The sequence below is a fragment of the Capsicum annuum genome, chromosome 2 (genome assembly GCF_002878395.1).
Source record: "Capsicum annuum cultivar UCD-10X-F1 chromosome 2, UCD10Xv1.1, whole genome shotgun sequence".
Lineage (NCBI taxonomy): Eukaryota > Viridiplantae > Streptophyta > Magnoliopsida > Solanales > Solanaceae > Capsicum > Capsicum annuum.
Window position 1 is genome coordinate 7304185 of NC_061112.1, and position 15490 is coordinate 7319674.

Here is a 15490-nt window from a genome sequence, read left to right on the forward strand (position 1 = left end):
AGATAAACCACCAGATGCATCCCGCTCAGCCTGTAACATGGATAGATTAACAAAATTCTGCATTCATCACATTGCTCTAAGGGACATGGGGAGAACTGGTAGGATTAGGAGGAGCCCCAATACCATCCGAAATAAGGCCCTGAGATCGAAGATGTACCCCCATCGTAGGACGTACCCCTTCAGCATTATACCCAGATAGGACATACGAATTTCCTTATTTTCCAAATCTACAAGGCATGATCTGAAAGACAGGTAAACAAGGATTAGAGAAGATTTTCGAACTTTAAACTCCAAGCTTGAAAATAGAATACCAAGAAAGTGAAACATTCCCAAATGTCTTGCAGCCTCTCTCTTATGAGTATGGCATGCTACACATCTCTAAAAGAGACTTCACTCAATACAGCTTTGTGAATTTCCTAGTTGACCATGAACCTAAAGCTCTGATACCAACTTATCATGACCCGAACCAAGGCCTATACGTAATGGGCATCCCAAGTCCAACCAGGACCCAGGACCACCCCCTGTTACCCAACCCAACCACCTATATCCAGCCTTATATGGGCTGAATTTTGAGTATATAAAAAGATAGCTTAAAAGCTCTCATGGAGACTCTGGGATAAGGTCACAATCATGATCAACCACACCGAGTCCACCTGTACCAAATCAACCATCCAACCATACCAAGCCAAACCAAAAGCCATAAACCAGGCCATAACCAAAGAGAATACCAAAATAAGACATAATAATCAATCCCAAAATGTAATACGATGGAACAACCAATAATATCATCCAAGGGCATAAGCCCCAATACCAACACTAATACTAATGCCAAGGCAAACACCAATACCGATCCTACCCATTCCAACCCCTAGAGGTACCACAAAGCCTCTATCCAAAAGTGTAACAATATCTGGTTGGGATATGCCCCCAACTATGTCGTAACTAATATCCAAAGTAAATAAAAATGTCCATAACACAAAATGGAGCTTTTCGAAAGAATGGAATCTCACCACTTTAGTCCAAATATTGATACTGAATCCGCGTGCTAGACAGAAGAAGTAGAATGGTTGGTTCCTGCATAGATTGGGTGAACAGTCACTAGTAGACGGGTTAGTGAGCAATCTCTAGCATGAACTCGGGATAAAGATAAAATAATGCCATCTATAAAACCAAGTAAAACCATTCATAATGCATACAACTATACATACATATATATAAGTGTCGGGAAAGGGAATTTGGGTTTAGCATGCATTTAAAATCTTTACCTGGGATGTGTAGCTTTGCCTTCCTAAAATACTCATGGGTAATATGGTTTCAGCTTTCCTTGTTGAAAGGGCCCCAGTACGTGTAGCCATACGACCAGGGAAATATCCCGTTGGGATGACTAGTACATCCCCCAATATAAGATGTGACATCATGCACATAGTCCACTAAGACCGACCTCATAACGACAAATATGAGTTTCTAATTTCAGCCCTCTCCCCGAGACCGCCAGCTTCCAAGGCTTAGCTACACCTCCTCCTTTAATTCCCAATTAAAAACCATTTCCAAATAATCTATTTACTATTTATTAAACAAGGCCATTTAGTGGTGGTATCGTCATACCAACCATACTAGAAAGTCCTATCCATAGCCAACCACCTGTAGGTATAGAGGACCTTAGGTGCCCTTCCAATTACAATATTAAATCCACTTGGGGAAAGTTGTACCCCACAAGTATAACCATTTAGCCATTTACCTTTCCAAACCATTTAGTCCATGCATAAATCCTTTACTAAGTTTAAAACAAGCAAAAGTTTCATTTAATAGAAGTCAAGGCAATAAACATATCTTTATAAGCATTTTGTCAAACACATTGGGGGCATAATATATATCCAAAACCAATTCCAATTACCAACAACCATTTCCATATAATCTAATTATCCAAAACCACCATTAATGCATAGAAAAACATAATTAAAATCATGGGAAACCATAACCAACCATTTATAAACAAAATCCACAAATCATATTTGAAAACCCAAAAGCATTCAACAATAAAATCATAAAAACCAATAGTAAAATCATGCCTTTAGTTGGAACTAACAATGAGGGAAGAGAACATGCCTTATACCAAAGAATTGCTGGAAAGAAATCACCAAAGCAAGCCCCAAATTAGTCCTCAAGATGAAACCCTAGTTTTCTTGCCCTAAAGCTTTTGAGAGGATTTTAGATTGTTTAGGAGTAGTTTATAAGTGTTAAAGAGAGAAATAATAAAGTAAATAGTCTCCCAAATAGGCTAGAAGTCGTGGGATCCTATTAGGGTAAGTAGGGAAATGTCCAAATTACCCCCACTTAAGTTACATAAAAATCCCGTCACAGGGATATGACTGAACCATACGAGTCGTACACTTTCGATACGAGTGGTACCCGCCACTTGTTCCCTATCCCAACCCCTGGACCCAACACTATCCAGTATATGACTCATCCAACCAAGTTAGATCCAAAGCGTATGATATGTACCTTTCATCCGTATCCCTGGCAGAATAGAATACCAAGAGGGTTGAATATTGTCTCCTATACGAGAACTAGATACGACTCTTACCCAACCATGCAACTCTTATCTTCCAAGTCGTGTCCATTTTAGTAACCTATCCATCCCACCAACCAATACTGGTTAGCATACGATAGGACCATACAACTCATATCCTACCATACGACTCATACCCTGGGGTCGTATTGGGTCAGGAGAATGGAATTCCAGGAAAAATTCTAAGGGCCAAAACCCAGAATGTAACAAATTCTCTCTCGCAAACCATCTATATTAGAAACACATAACCTCCCTTGGTACCATAAGGTACCATCACCACTAATCTCGAAGTCCATCACTTTTTGACCACCTATATCACCTTCGATCCTCATCAAGATAGGATCTAACACTTGTTTCTTCTTTATTTTAGCACCAAGAGACGACTGCACCACCTCTTGCAGAATCACGCCACCATCCTCAAAGTCCAATAGACAAACTCCAAGGTTAGCTAAACAGTGAATATCTTTCACCAACTCCCATTTTCCCTCATCCACATGAGCCAAACTTTCAATAGATAACCTTCTCAAAGCATCAAAAACCATATTAGTATTACCTGGATAGTAGTGAAGATTTATGTCCTAATCCTTTAGCAGTTCAAGCCACCTCCTTTGTGTGAGGTTCAGCTCTTTCTGAGTAAACATATATTGCAGGCTCTTATGATTAAAAAAGATATCCACATGCACGCCATAGAGATAGTGATGCAAAATTTTCAATGCGAATAGAACAGCCAACAGTTCCAAGTCATGAGTCGAATAATTCATCTCATACACCATCAATTGTCTAGAGGCATAAGCTATCACCTTGCTATGCTACATTAAGACGCAACCAAGAACTACACGGGATGCATCATAATATAGCATAAACCATCAGTGCCTTCAAAAATATCAAGACTAGAGCCGAAGTCATCTTATCCTTCAGCTTTTCAAAACTACCCTCACAAGCCTCAGACCACAAGAATTTTACCTTTTTTTGAGTCAACTTAGTCAACGGGGAAGCTATAGTCAAAAAACTTTCCATGAACTTTCTGTAATAATTGGCTAAACCCAAGAAGCTTCGTTTATCGGTTGGAGTCATGGGTCTAAGCCACTTCTTAACTACTGCAACCTTCTACGAATCCACCATGATCCCTTTTCTAGAAATGAAATAACCCAAAAAAGTGACAGCGTTCAACCAGAACTCACATTTCAAAAATTTGGCATACAAGTGCTCCTTTTTTAGGGTCTACAATACTATACGGGGGTGATTGGCATGATCCACCTCACTCTTTGATACACCAAACTACGGTCTATGAACACAATGACCAATAAATCTAGAAACTGATAAAAGACTCTATTCATCAAATCCATGAATGTCGTTGGGCCATTGGTTATCCCAAAAGACATAATCAGAAACTCAAAGTACCCATATCGAGTTCGGAAAGCATTCTTAGGGATATCTACCTCCCTAATATTTAACTAATGATACCCAAATCAAAGATCAATCTTAGAGAAAAACTTAGCACCCTAAAGCTAATCAAACAAATCATCTATCCTTGGAAGAGGGTACTTATTCTTAACCGTCACCTTATTCAACTGTCGGTAATCAATACATATCCAAAGGTAACCATCCTTCTTACACGCGAATAATACAGGTGCACCCCATAGGGAAATACTAGGATGGATAAAACCCTTGTCTAAAAGATCCTTTAGTTGCTCCTTACGCTTCTTCAACTCAGTTGGAGTCATTTTATACGGAGGAATAAAGATAGCATGAGTGTTTAGAATAAAATCTATCCAAAAATCAATCTCCCTATCAGGAGGAACACCCAGAAGTTTATCAGGGAAGACCTCAGGAAAGTTATTCACCATTGAGATGGAATGCAAGGAAGGACCTTTCGAATTAGAATCTTTAACCCAAACCAGATGGTAGAGACACCCCTTGGAGATTAATCTCCAAGCTCTAAGATACGATATAAACTTCCTCTTAGGAGCTAGGGAACTACCCTTCCACTCAATAATTATCTTATTAGGGAATTTAAAGATGACCATACAGGTTCGACAGTCTAAAGAAGTATAGAATGAGTGCCACCATAAGAAAGAGTGGACCCCAGATCAAGTAAATAGTACGCGGCACGGGAAAAGAGTTTTAACATACCAATCACGACATCAGTCGATGCCTTAAACTCCTGGCGAGTAGTGAGAGCATAGAGACGGTTTTGACCAGTGCCGGAGCCAAATGGTGCACCCTTTGGTACTGGGGCTGAAGAAGAGGCAACAAAAACCTTATTTGCCCCAGAAGCAACCTTACCAGCAAGACAGTTTCTAATCATATACCATGGCTGACTGCAGTTGAAGCACTTGTCCTTTCCTATATCACAATAACCCTGATGTAATCGACTGAAAAATCTGTAGGGAGGATGTGCTGAGCTGACTGGGCCCCACTAGCCTGAGATTAGGCACCCTGTGCCCTATAATTATCACTACTATGATAATTCATGTCGCCTGGAAGCTTTGGGTAGGGAGCACTAGCCGGTGAGTGAGACCCAGAGTTGCCCCAGTTCTTCTTGGGCCACTTTCTACTATCTCTGCCACTCTATTGTTAGCCACCACCCAGCTCAGAAAAACTTAACTTCTTGCTCTTCTTCTCCTCAATCTCAGATTGTTTCTTTTTCTCTTCCTCAACCTGCTACATGTACACAACCAACCTGTAAATATCCATGTCCTTGTTCAATAAGGCAACCTTACTCTTTAAAATCAAGTCTTCGAAAAACCCAAAAGTGAACTTCCTCATTCTATCTCTCATGCTAGAAATCAACTCTGAAGCATACCGAGATAATTGGTAAAACATTAAGACATATTCCTTGACTGACTTCTTGCCTTGCTTCAGGTTAACAAACTCTTCCTCTTTTGCTTTCCTCAACTTTTGAGGAGAGAAATGGTCTAGAAAAGCACTAGAGAAATCATCTCATAGAGCTGAATCAGTATCATCACCATTGGACTACTACTATTCCTCATACCATTGGTATGCTACATATTTCAGGTTGTAGGCAGCAAACTCAACACCCTTCATGTTAGTAGCATGTATAACGCCAAAAATCTTTTCCATCTCATCTACAAAAGCTTGAGGATCCTCCTCAACCTTAACACCAGCGAACACAAGAGAGTTCAACCTCATAAATTAGCCAACCCTTGTGGCCTCAAAATATGGAGTAACCAAAGAATCACTCTCGGCCTGAGAAGCTACCAATTGTGCCAACATATGAATATACTGACGAAACTCAACATTTATCATATCCGCCAGAGGAGCTCAAGAAGGACTGGAGGAAACCGGTGGAACTCCAAGAGGACAATCAGGAATTGGACCCTTAGACCTAATCTGGACCCTATAAGTAGAATGGGTCCTATCAACATTATCCTCGGGTGGGACAGAGAAGTTTTCGTGAGATTTAGATCGTCGAGGAGGCATGATCTGAAAAACGAACAAACAAAAATTAGAGAAGAATTTAGGACCTTAGACTCTACAGCTTGAAAACAGAATACAAGAAAGAAAAATATTCCTAAATGTCTCATAGCCTATCCCTTATGAATGTGGTGCGCTACACATCCTTAAAAGAGACTATACTCGACACGGCTTTGTCGAACACCCAATTAACCATAAACTTAGGGCTCTAATACTAATCTGACATAACCCGAACTAGGGCCTAGTTATATCGGGCATCTCAAGTCCAACCAAGATCGAAGACGGCCCCTAATACCTAATTGTAACCGCCCTACACCCTATGTCGGATGAATTTCTAATATATAATAAGATAAAACAATAATATTTCAAAGACATTAAATAAAGTTCATAATCATAATCCAACAACCTTAACCAAATGTCAAATCGGTGCCAACCCTAATGGTAATGCCAATACCAATACCAAGGCTAATACAATACCGATACCATTCATGCTCATAGTTGTCTAACAAAGCCTCTAACTAGAATCAAATAACATCCTATCAAGACATGCCCCCAACCATTTGTCAAAACCAAAATCCAAGAAACAAAAATAATAAAAAGAAGTCCATGACATGAAATGGAGCCTTCCGGAGTATAGAAGCTCTCCACTTCAATCTGACTCAAATTTGTCCCTAAATCCAAGTCACTGAGAAGGAAGAATGGTAGTATGGTTGGTTCTTGCATTGCATGGAGATACAGTGCCCGAAGACAATTAGCAGAGTGAACGCTAGTATGTACTCAAGGATAAAGATAAAATAATATTGTTATTCAAATACAAATAATATAACCATATGTAATTACACACATACACATATATATATATATATTGCCGGAATAGGGAACTGAGTTTAGCATGTATTTAATCCTTAACCTGAGTTGTGTAGCTCTGCCATCCTAAATGTCCACCCATAGGCTATATGGGTTTAGCTCCTCTTGCTGAAAGGGGCCTAATGCGTGTTAGCCACACAAATTGGAGAAAAACCTGAGATGACTAGTACATCTCCCAAAATATAAGTGTGACGTCATGAGCACGGTCACCATGACCAAACCTTACATCGGTAAACGTGAGTTTCCAGTATTGGTTCTCCCAAAATCTCCCTCTTCCACGGCTTTGCTAACAGAACCCTTTTGAAGACCATATTAAAACCAATTACACATTTCAACCATCTACCAAGGAGTCTTTTGTTTATGCATTAACAGTTGGTATCATCATATCAAAATTAGAGCTTGCAAGTCTATCCACTTATGTTATACCAAACATTAACCCAGTGACTCCCAAGTTTCCAATTAAACCAAAAACATGTCCATCAAGGCCTTTCCAAACCATTTAAAACCAACCAAACCAATTTAAGTTCCATTACCATGTATGCAATGCAAGTATATCAAAAGGAGTCAAACAATGTGACAAAATCATTCTCATTGGCATTTTAACAAATAGGTTGAGGGCATATATGTTTCAAAAATATAACCAAGTAGTTTGGGGAATCCATAATACCCCAACATCCATTTACCATTAACATGCATCCCACAATGTCAAAATCATACTAAAACCATGAAAGAAAACATAATTAAATCATGAGAAATATTATTCAACCATGAACATCCAAAACCCCCAATAATATTTCAAACCATAACAATATCATGAAAATAATACATTAAAACACATACTCTTTGTAAACTAATAATGAGGAGGAGTAACGTATCTTAGGCACCAAGGAAGACGAAGAGAATTACTCTTGAAAGCCCCTAATTGATTGTCTTAAAAAAAACCCTAGCCTCTTACTTGAATAGAGAGCTTGAGGGAGATTTTAAGAGTGTTTGATTGGGAATGATAGGTTAATGAGGCCCCAAAAGGTGTTTTATGTCGTGGTATCAAAGAGAGTCACAAAGGAAAAATTTCTAGAATGCCTCCAATTTAAAATTGTAAAATTACTGCAGGTGGTTACGAGTCGACCCCTTGACTCGTGATCACAAAATACGACTCATACCATGGAATCATCACCAAGACAATGAGTTGAACACCCATACACTTTCCACTATACGACTCTCTAACCCCCACTCGTGACCAGACCATACGAATGGTATGGTCCAGTCGTGCCTAAAACAGAACCCAAAGGGATTGGAAACTGTACAACATACTACTCAAGCTTACCACTCGTACCCTATCCTTATGGCTCTTAGTGAGCCACTCATACTCAGAGCCATGTCAAGTCACTAAGTTACTGATTTGATTAAAGGACCGACCAAATGAACCGTCACCACCCTTAATGACTCGTACCACCAAATCGTAACCACAACAAAAACCCAATCACCCATAACTAGTATCCTAACGACTAGGGTCCCCTGACCCATACCCATATCATACGACTCGTATGGTGAGTCGTTACAAAGAACAGTGAGCTAAAAGCAAAACCTAGGGTGTTTCAGCCTTAGAAATATTGTTTGAACTTGTTGCCCTTCATTAAAAGTCTTTTCTTTAGACAAAATCATCTTTTAATTATTTTTTTTAAATATTTAAGAGTTGAAAATTAAATATAGTTATGATAAAACCTTTTCATAATAAGAAACTAATCTAAAATAAATCAAACTCTTAACTAATACACCTTTGCCACTTTTCTTTCCCCCCAAATTAAGGCTAATCCAACGAAAAAACTCTATTAAATCCACTGTCTCATACTATCCAACCACCATATTGTTACTAACACACAAAAACCATATACTAATTAATCCTAAACTCCAATTACCCCTTCCTCATGTCACCTAAATTTCTCAATACTACTATAAAACCATTAACCCCAGTCACGTTTTCCAGCAAACCTATCACGACTATCAAGTTACTCCCTCATGTAAAAATTCCAAAACAGCCACCAAATTACTCCCTCAAGCTACCCACTCTAAAACAGCCACCAAGCAACCCCCTCACATCCTATTTTGAGGGTTTTTCAAAGTTTCAGGTTCGTCACTTTTGGATGCTAGCTAGTGATGATTCATCAACCATTTAGAACTTCTGATGGTAAAATATATATGTGCTTACAATAAAATATATGTTTATGTTTACATTATTATATTAAAGTATGAAGGATCTTTGTGAATTTGTTATACTTAATTAAAAGTCTCCGCAATAGATAAAATTATTTAACTTTAAATAATTAAATATTACACGTACGAGGCACATGCAATTACACTAGTTCTTTTATAAATATACATATTACATGGTTCAAATAAGGAAGAATTTAATACATAAACATTTATTCTTACCATATATTTTAGGACTTCTTAATTATTAATTATCTTAATATTTTTTACCATATATTCTATGACTTCTTAATTTTTAATTCTCCTAATAACTCTTACCATATATTCTAGTACTCTTTAATTTTAAATATTATTTAAAGATATAATAATTGAAGGAAATAAGTGAAAAGATAATTTTGTTTATTGCAGAGACTTTTAATGAAGGATACAAAGTTTGAATTATTTTTCTAAGGGTCTTCACACTTTTAATATATTGTAGATAGATTATATCTAAAGATAATAAACTTTTTGTTATTTCTTTGGTCCTAAAATATTGCTTCATCTTACCGAGGATGTGACTTAGATAGGAGAGTGTTGAAAGTTGTGAATTAGAATAGAAGATTAGTACGTAATGGAGTGGTGTCTTGCTTTTGATTCCTATACTCATTTGTTGTTTATTGTGTTTCAATTATTGTACTATTTTGTTGTTATTATTGTTTTCCTATATGTTTTCTTCACCGTTGTGTTTCCATTTCATACCTACTTTGATTTGTTGTACTCGAGCCAAAGGTCATCTGGAGAAAACCTTTTTACCTCCACAAGGTAAGGGTCAACCCCAAACCCATTTGTGAGATTTCACTATGTTATAGACTGTCGTTAATTTTACAACTACCGATAGTACTTGATAAAATCACCTCCAAAAATTATTACTTTTCCATCAAATTTTGTTTTGACTGAAAATTTTGCATTCGATGTACCATCTTCCCAAATCCTTTCTTTAATACTTTTTATCCCTATTACGTATAAATTAGTTAAAAATTGTTTCCACAAAATGTTACCAACATTATTGTTTTTCTCTTGTTAAAATAGACTCCATGATTTCATTATTCTCCTTCAAACAAATTGCTCAACTTGTTAACTCAATATGTCATGCTTCTAGTATATTTGAGGAATTGTTAAAATATATTTTGGCCCCATTCTAAAATTGTTAAAATATTAAAAGTATAGAAATTTCCTAGTCCTAGTTTACTTGAAATAGATTCAATGTTAAGCTCCTAGTATTAGTAGGATAGCATGTAATCCTGCAATGAACTTGGTCCTAATAGAAAAATATTTTGTTTAATACTAATACTAAGTTATATTTATACCTTTTAGTTATTTTTCAAATGGAAAAAATTTTGACTTAAAAGGGGCAATAAAACAATCAACTTTTAGGGGATATTTTGGTTACTCAACATTGTTGCTCATACTTTTATAATAACTAGTTTAATGTATGTGCTTTACATGTGTATCTTGAATTAATATCTTTGAATCCACTCGTAATGAAACAAAGTCTCATTTGTACAAAAGATAATTGATTTCTAAACTAATCCAAGTCAAAGAAATTAATCTCAATATAAGACACAATTTTAAAGCAAACCAAACCTTGAACCTTCAGATATTTAGCAATCTGAACTCCTTAGATTGTCTTGCACTTAGAGGAATAAAATATTGGCAATAATATGCTTGTTTCGTTCAATTTTTCAATTAAAAATTTATAGCTGGAAAGAAACACAAGAAATTATCAAAAGAGGAGAATTTATTGTCTATGTATAATTCATATATAATCTTTAAAGTTATTAACTAAAAGAAATAAAGAAATGTAGAAAGATGTCTAATAATGAATGCAAAAATACGATTTAATTAAAACAAAATAAGAACACGTAAAATTGAATAATATGAAAATTATTTGAACTTTTTCATGAACACGATCATAAAAGAGAGGGAAAAAAAAATCCAATTATAGTTACATAAATGCAAAACTTTGCATACATTTTAAATACAATAACAATAATAACATATTTTATGTAATTTCATAAGTAAAGTTTAGAGAGGATAGTTGTGTATGCTGACCTTACCTTGAACTCCAAAACTTAAAATTAATTTTGAACTTACTGACACGTTTAAAAAATGACATTTTAGTAATATGATCAACAGAGAAGATATAAATGTTACAGGTGAAAGAATGGGTTCAAATACATGAATGTAGAATTTATATATAATATAAAAGAATCTAATAGAGGAGGTGATTTGACACCATTAATGATCTTTATCCTCACTTTTTTTTTTTTTTCATTTTTTGACATTTTTCTCTCAAAAACTTTTGCTGAAAATTAAAATTAAAAACAGTCAATTACTCTATAATTGTCCATATTTATTAGTCAATTAAAATTAAGATTCATTGAAGATTCTAAAACGTTAATACAATGTAAATGGGTTTTACTCTCAATTAAGATGGGAGATGAAACATATTGTAACAATTGATAAGAAATTGAATGGGATCTTGTCATGTGATTGGAGAATATGAAAAATCTTTGTTATCATTTAATTTTGAAAGAGAACTAACATACCTATTCACCATATGCTTTTACATGTATGCAATTATTCATATGAGTTATATCACATTTTATCTTCTGAATTTGCTTTTACAATTTGCTTATTGTTGAAATAATGTTTTGAATTTTAATTTTTGTTTAACTTGCAGGAGCAGGGTCAAATTCAAAGTCATGAAGTAGATCTACACAGAGAGAGTCTCAAAATCAAAAAAATAAGTGACATGTTTTTATTTCATTATAATTTTCTTCTTCTCGATACTTTTTTTCAGTTAATGTATAATCATGCATCTTCTACTTTTTACACATATAAATTGTCAATTTTTTATTCTACAAAATTTTAAGCTATTTTACATATTCACGATAATAAGTTTCTCTTTTGTACGTGTAATACCTATTTTTTTCATTTTTATACATGTAAATATGTTTTACGATAACGTGAATTCTAGTACATTACAGTTACATAGGTGCAAGAAATTAATAGTTGTGATAATGTTAATCTCATACAGAATGATTTTGTGTACGTCTGATGCTGGTGAATAATGATCAACTCTCTTTGCTCAAATACACTACAGTACATAATATTTTGTAATCATATATTAGATGTGTTTCAAAAGAGTGAAGATTAGGTGCATCAAAATTTCAACTTTAAACACTATGCTGCTAAATACCATCAGTCGAGATTCTGAATGACAAATGAAGTAGTTAAGATATGATTGTCCCTTATAACATGAAAAATATTACAGCTGGTTAAGATATGACCCCACATGAGCAAAATTATATTTTTTTCATTTTATTTTAGTTACAGATTTTCTAGCAAAAAGTGTTGCATTTTTTATTATTTTTTCTTTCTAAATTTAAGTTTATTATTTACATCTACGAAGCAGATCAATATGATAATTGAAAGAAATACTTGTGTCTTAGTAATTTTTTTGAAGTGCTTAAATAATGGTTTGGTAAAGAAAAAAACGAGAGTACTAATCCTGCTCTCTAAAAAGATTCAATGAAGCAAATGAAATTAAGAAAAATTATTATACTAATGATTCAAAATCGTAAGAAGAATTTGAAATTATTGAGTTTTATTTCTCCAATTTGTCTACCATTTCAAATTGAAGGTGCAGAATATAAATGTGAGAATTGAAAATTAGGAATCAAAGAAAAAACTTTCAAATAGTTTCTCGATGATAAAACAAAAATACTGTTGTGTTTTCTAAAAAAAAATTTATGAAAAGTATTTTTCACAATGAATTTATTCATTTTGGAGAGTTGAAGTGATACCTTTTGGATCATACACTTATTGTTTTTATTTCGTTTTCTTTCTCATTGAAGTCTACGTATAAGTACAATAGAATCACATTTTTTAACAGAGTGTGCAAAATTTCATATAAAGTCACCAAAAATTTATAATTTAAAATAACTAATATCGTTTTATAATCATTATCTACATAACAAAATGAAAACTGAAAGTCTAAATAATGCACCTAAGTCCCAAAACCTCTACGTACAACTGCATAATTTTTTCTATATATATGAAGCAATATCAATATTGTGCAAAAAAAATATATATATATTAAATGAATATAAATAAGAAATAAGGATAATTTAGTAAAATTACTCTCTAATTAATGTCATAAGGGGTGTGCAAAATAAATCATGACAAGTATTAAAATTGAAGGAAATATATATTAAGACTAGATATAGAATAAGTTATGTGACATCTTTTTATTTTATTTGTCATTTTTTTCATCACTTTTATTTTTTCGCATATTTAAAAGCTCATATAAAGCTTGTAATTAAACAATTGCAAAAATAAAGAAAGAAATGAAGAATCATAGTATGGATGCCAGTTACTAACAAAATTAAGAATTTACGAAAATAATAAAGATATGTTATTGTGATCTTCTCTTTTTCTTTTACTAAGTACTAGTATACATATCCATGCGATACGTGGAAAATATTCAAGTACAGTAATATTTTTTATGTTTCATATTGAAATGTCTCATTCAAACTTGTTAAATTATATTATCTTTAAAAAAAATCATTTATCATCTTATTTCTCAAAAAAATGAGAAAAAAATAAAATCTTTTTCTACCCGCCTCCCCCAATTCTCCAATCATTTTTTTTATTTTCTTTAATATAAATATTTTTTTACCCCTTTCCCCTCACGCCTCCATCCGGATCCATTCCTTCCCTCACACTCAATTCCCCCACTGATAATTAAATTTATACGAAAAAAAAATCATCTAATTATAAACAAAAATTAAATTTCATATTTTCATTTATAATATCATTCACAATTTAAATATGGTGTATTGTCAATAGTCTCTACCACCAACCCACCCATCCATCCGCTTTCAAAATCTAGTGTATATTAATAAAAATAATCATGTAATTGCAAAAAAGGTTTTATGTTTCATATTTTTTATATTTTGACAATTTAATGATTTTAGATTGTCAAAAATAATTTGAATTTTTATTCTACTATTCCTCCATCTTTTTTGTGCAAATTTTTAAAAATAAACATGTGTATTATGATTTTTTCATTATATTCTTAAAAATTGTCCCCCCCCCCCCCCAACCCAAAAAAAAAAAAACAATTCTATAGGTATTGTAATTTGATTACTTTACTTTTTTTAATTTAACCTTGAATTAAATTATATTTTGTGTTACGTACGTAAGTAATTGAGTTTTCTTCTCTCTTATCTCAAAATATAAAATTAAAATAGATATGAAATATAGATTAGAAGAAGACTTCAAAATAATCTAGTCCGTTAGAAGTATTTATAATTTAAAACTTAAGTCAAATATTTTCACATTTATCAAAATATGAATTTATCTCATATATTTGATTTTAAATTTTTTTATTTTCTTATAAATCAAATTAAATGAAATTATTAACATGTCCTTATAACTAAAATGAATTTCATAATGCATGTAAAAAATTTTGAATTTAAATTTTAAAGTAGAAAGTAAAATCATGAGTTTTATTCTAAGAAAAAAATTATAATATGTAAATTTCTTCCACTATATTGACATTTACTTTTTTATTTTATTTTCCTATTCATGCTAAGCTAGTTCTCTCCATTTAGTAAATTTGTCAAAAAAATATTTAAAAATATCTATTTTTTTTTACTTATACTTTTCTTGTCTTTTCGTTATCTTTCATTCATACTTCTATTATAAAATATTTTTGTTAGTCTTAAAAATAACTGAGTTAAGATATTACAAATTGTAAAAATATATATATATATATATATATATATATATATATATATATTTTGAATTTTCTTCAACCATTTCAAAATCTACAATCTGCTTTGCCATGAACTATAAAAATTATTCATAAGCACAAAATTTTAAAGTTATGAATAATAATTATATCCATCTATCACATCAATCACAATTCAAACTTGAATTCTAATAATCAAAGTTTACTTAAAATAACAATTACTTAATCTAATATCATGTATGAAAAATTTTAAGGATATATTTAATTACTTTTACAAAATCATATGAAAAATATCACTTACTTGAATTAAGACTCAAATATAAAAAAAACATAATTATTAAACATCATCATCTGCATAGAAAAATAACAATGTCAAATCAAATGAAGCTTTTTTCAAAAAATAAATAGTGTAATAAGTAAAGTCATAAACAAAACTAATAATCAGTGATCAATAACAAAGAGAGAGAAGAAAGCTTAACAATACATATCAGGATAGGAGTGAATATATATAAAAAGGAGATTAAAAAGGAAGAATTCTATTCTAATTCAATTTTCATTTAAAAATTCAAATTCAAATATTCTTATCCTTATATTTTTCAAATTTAACA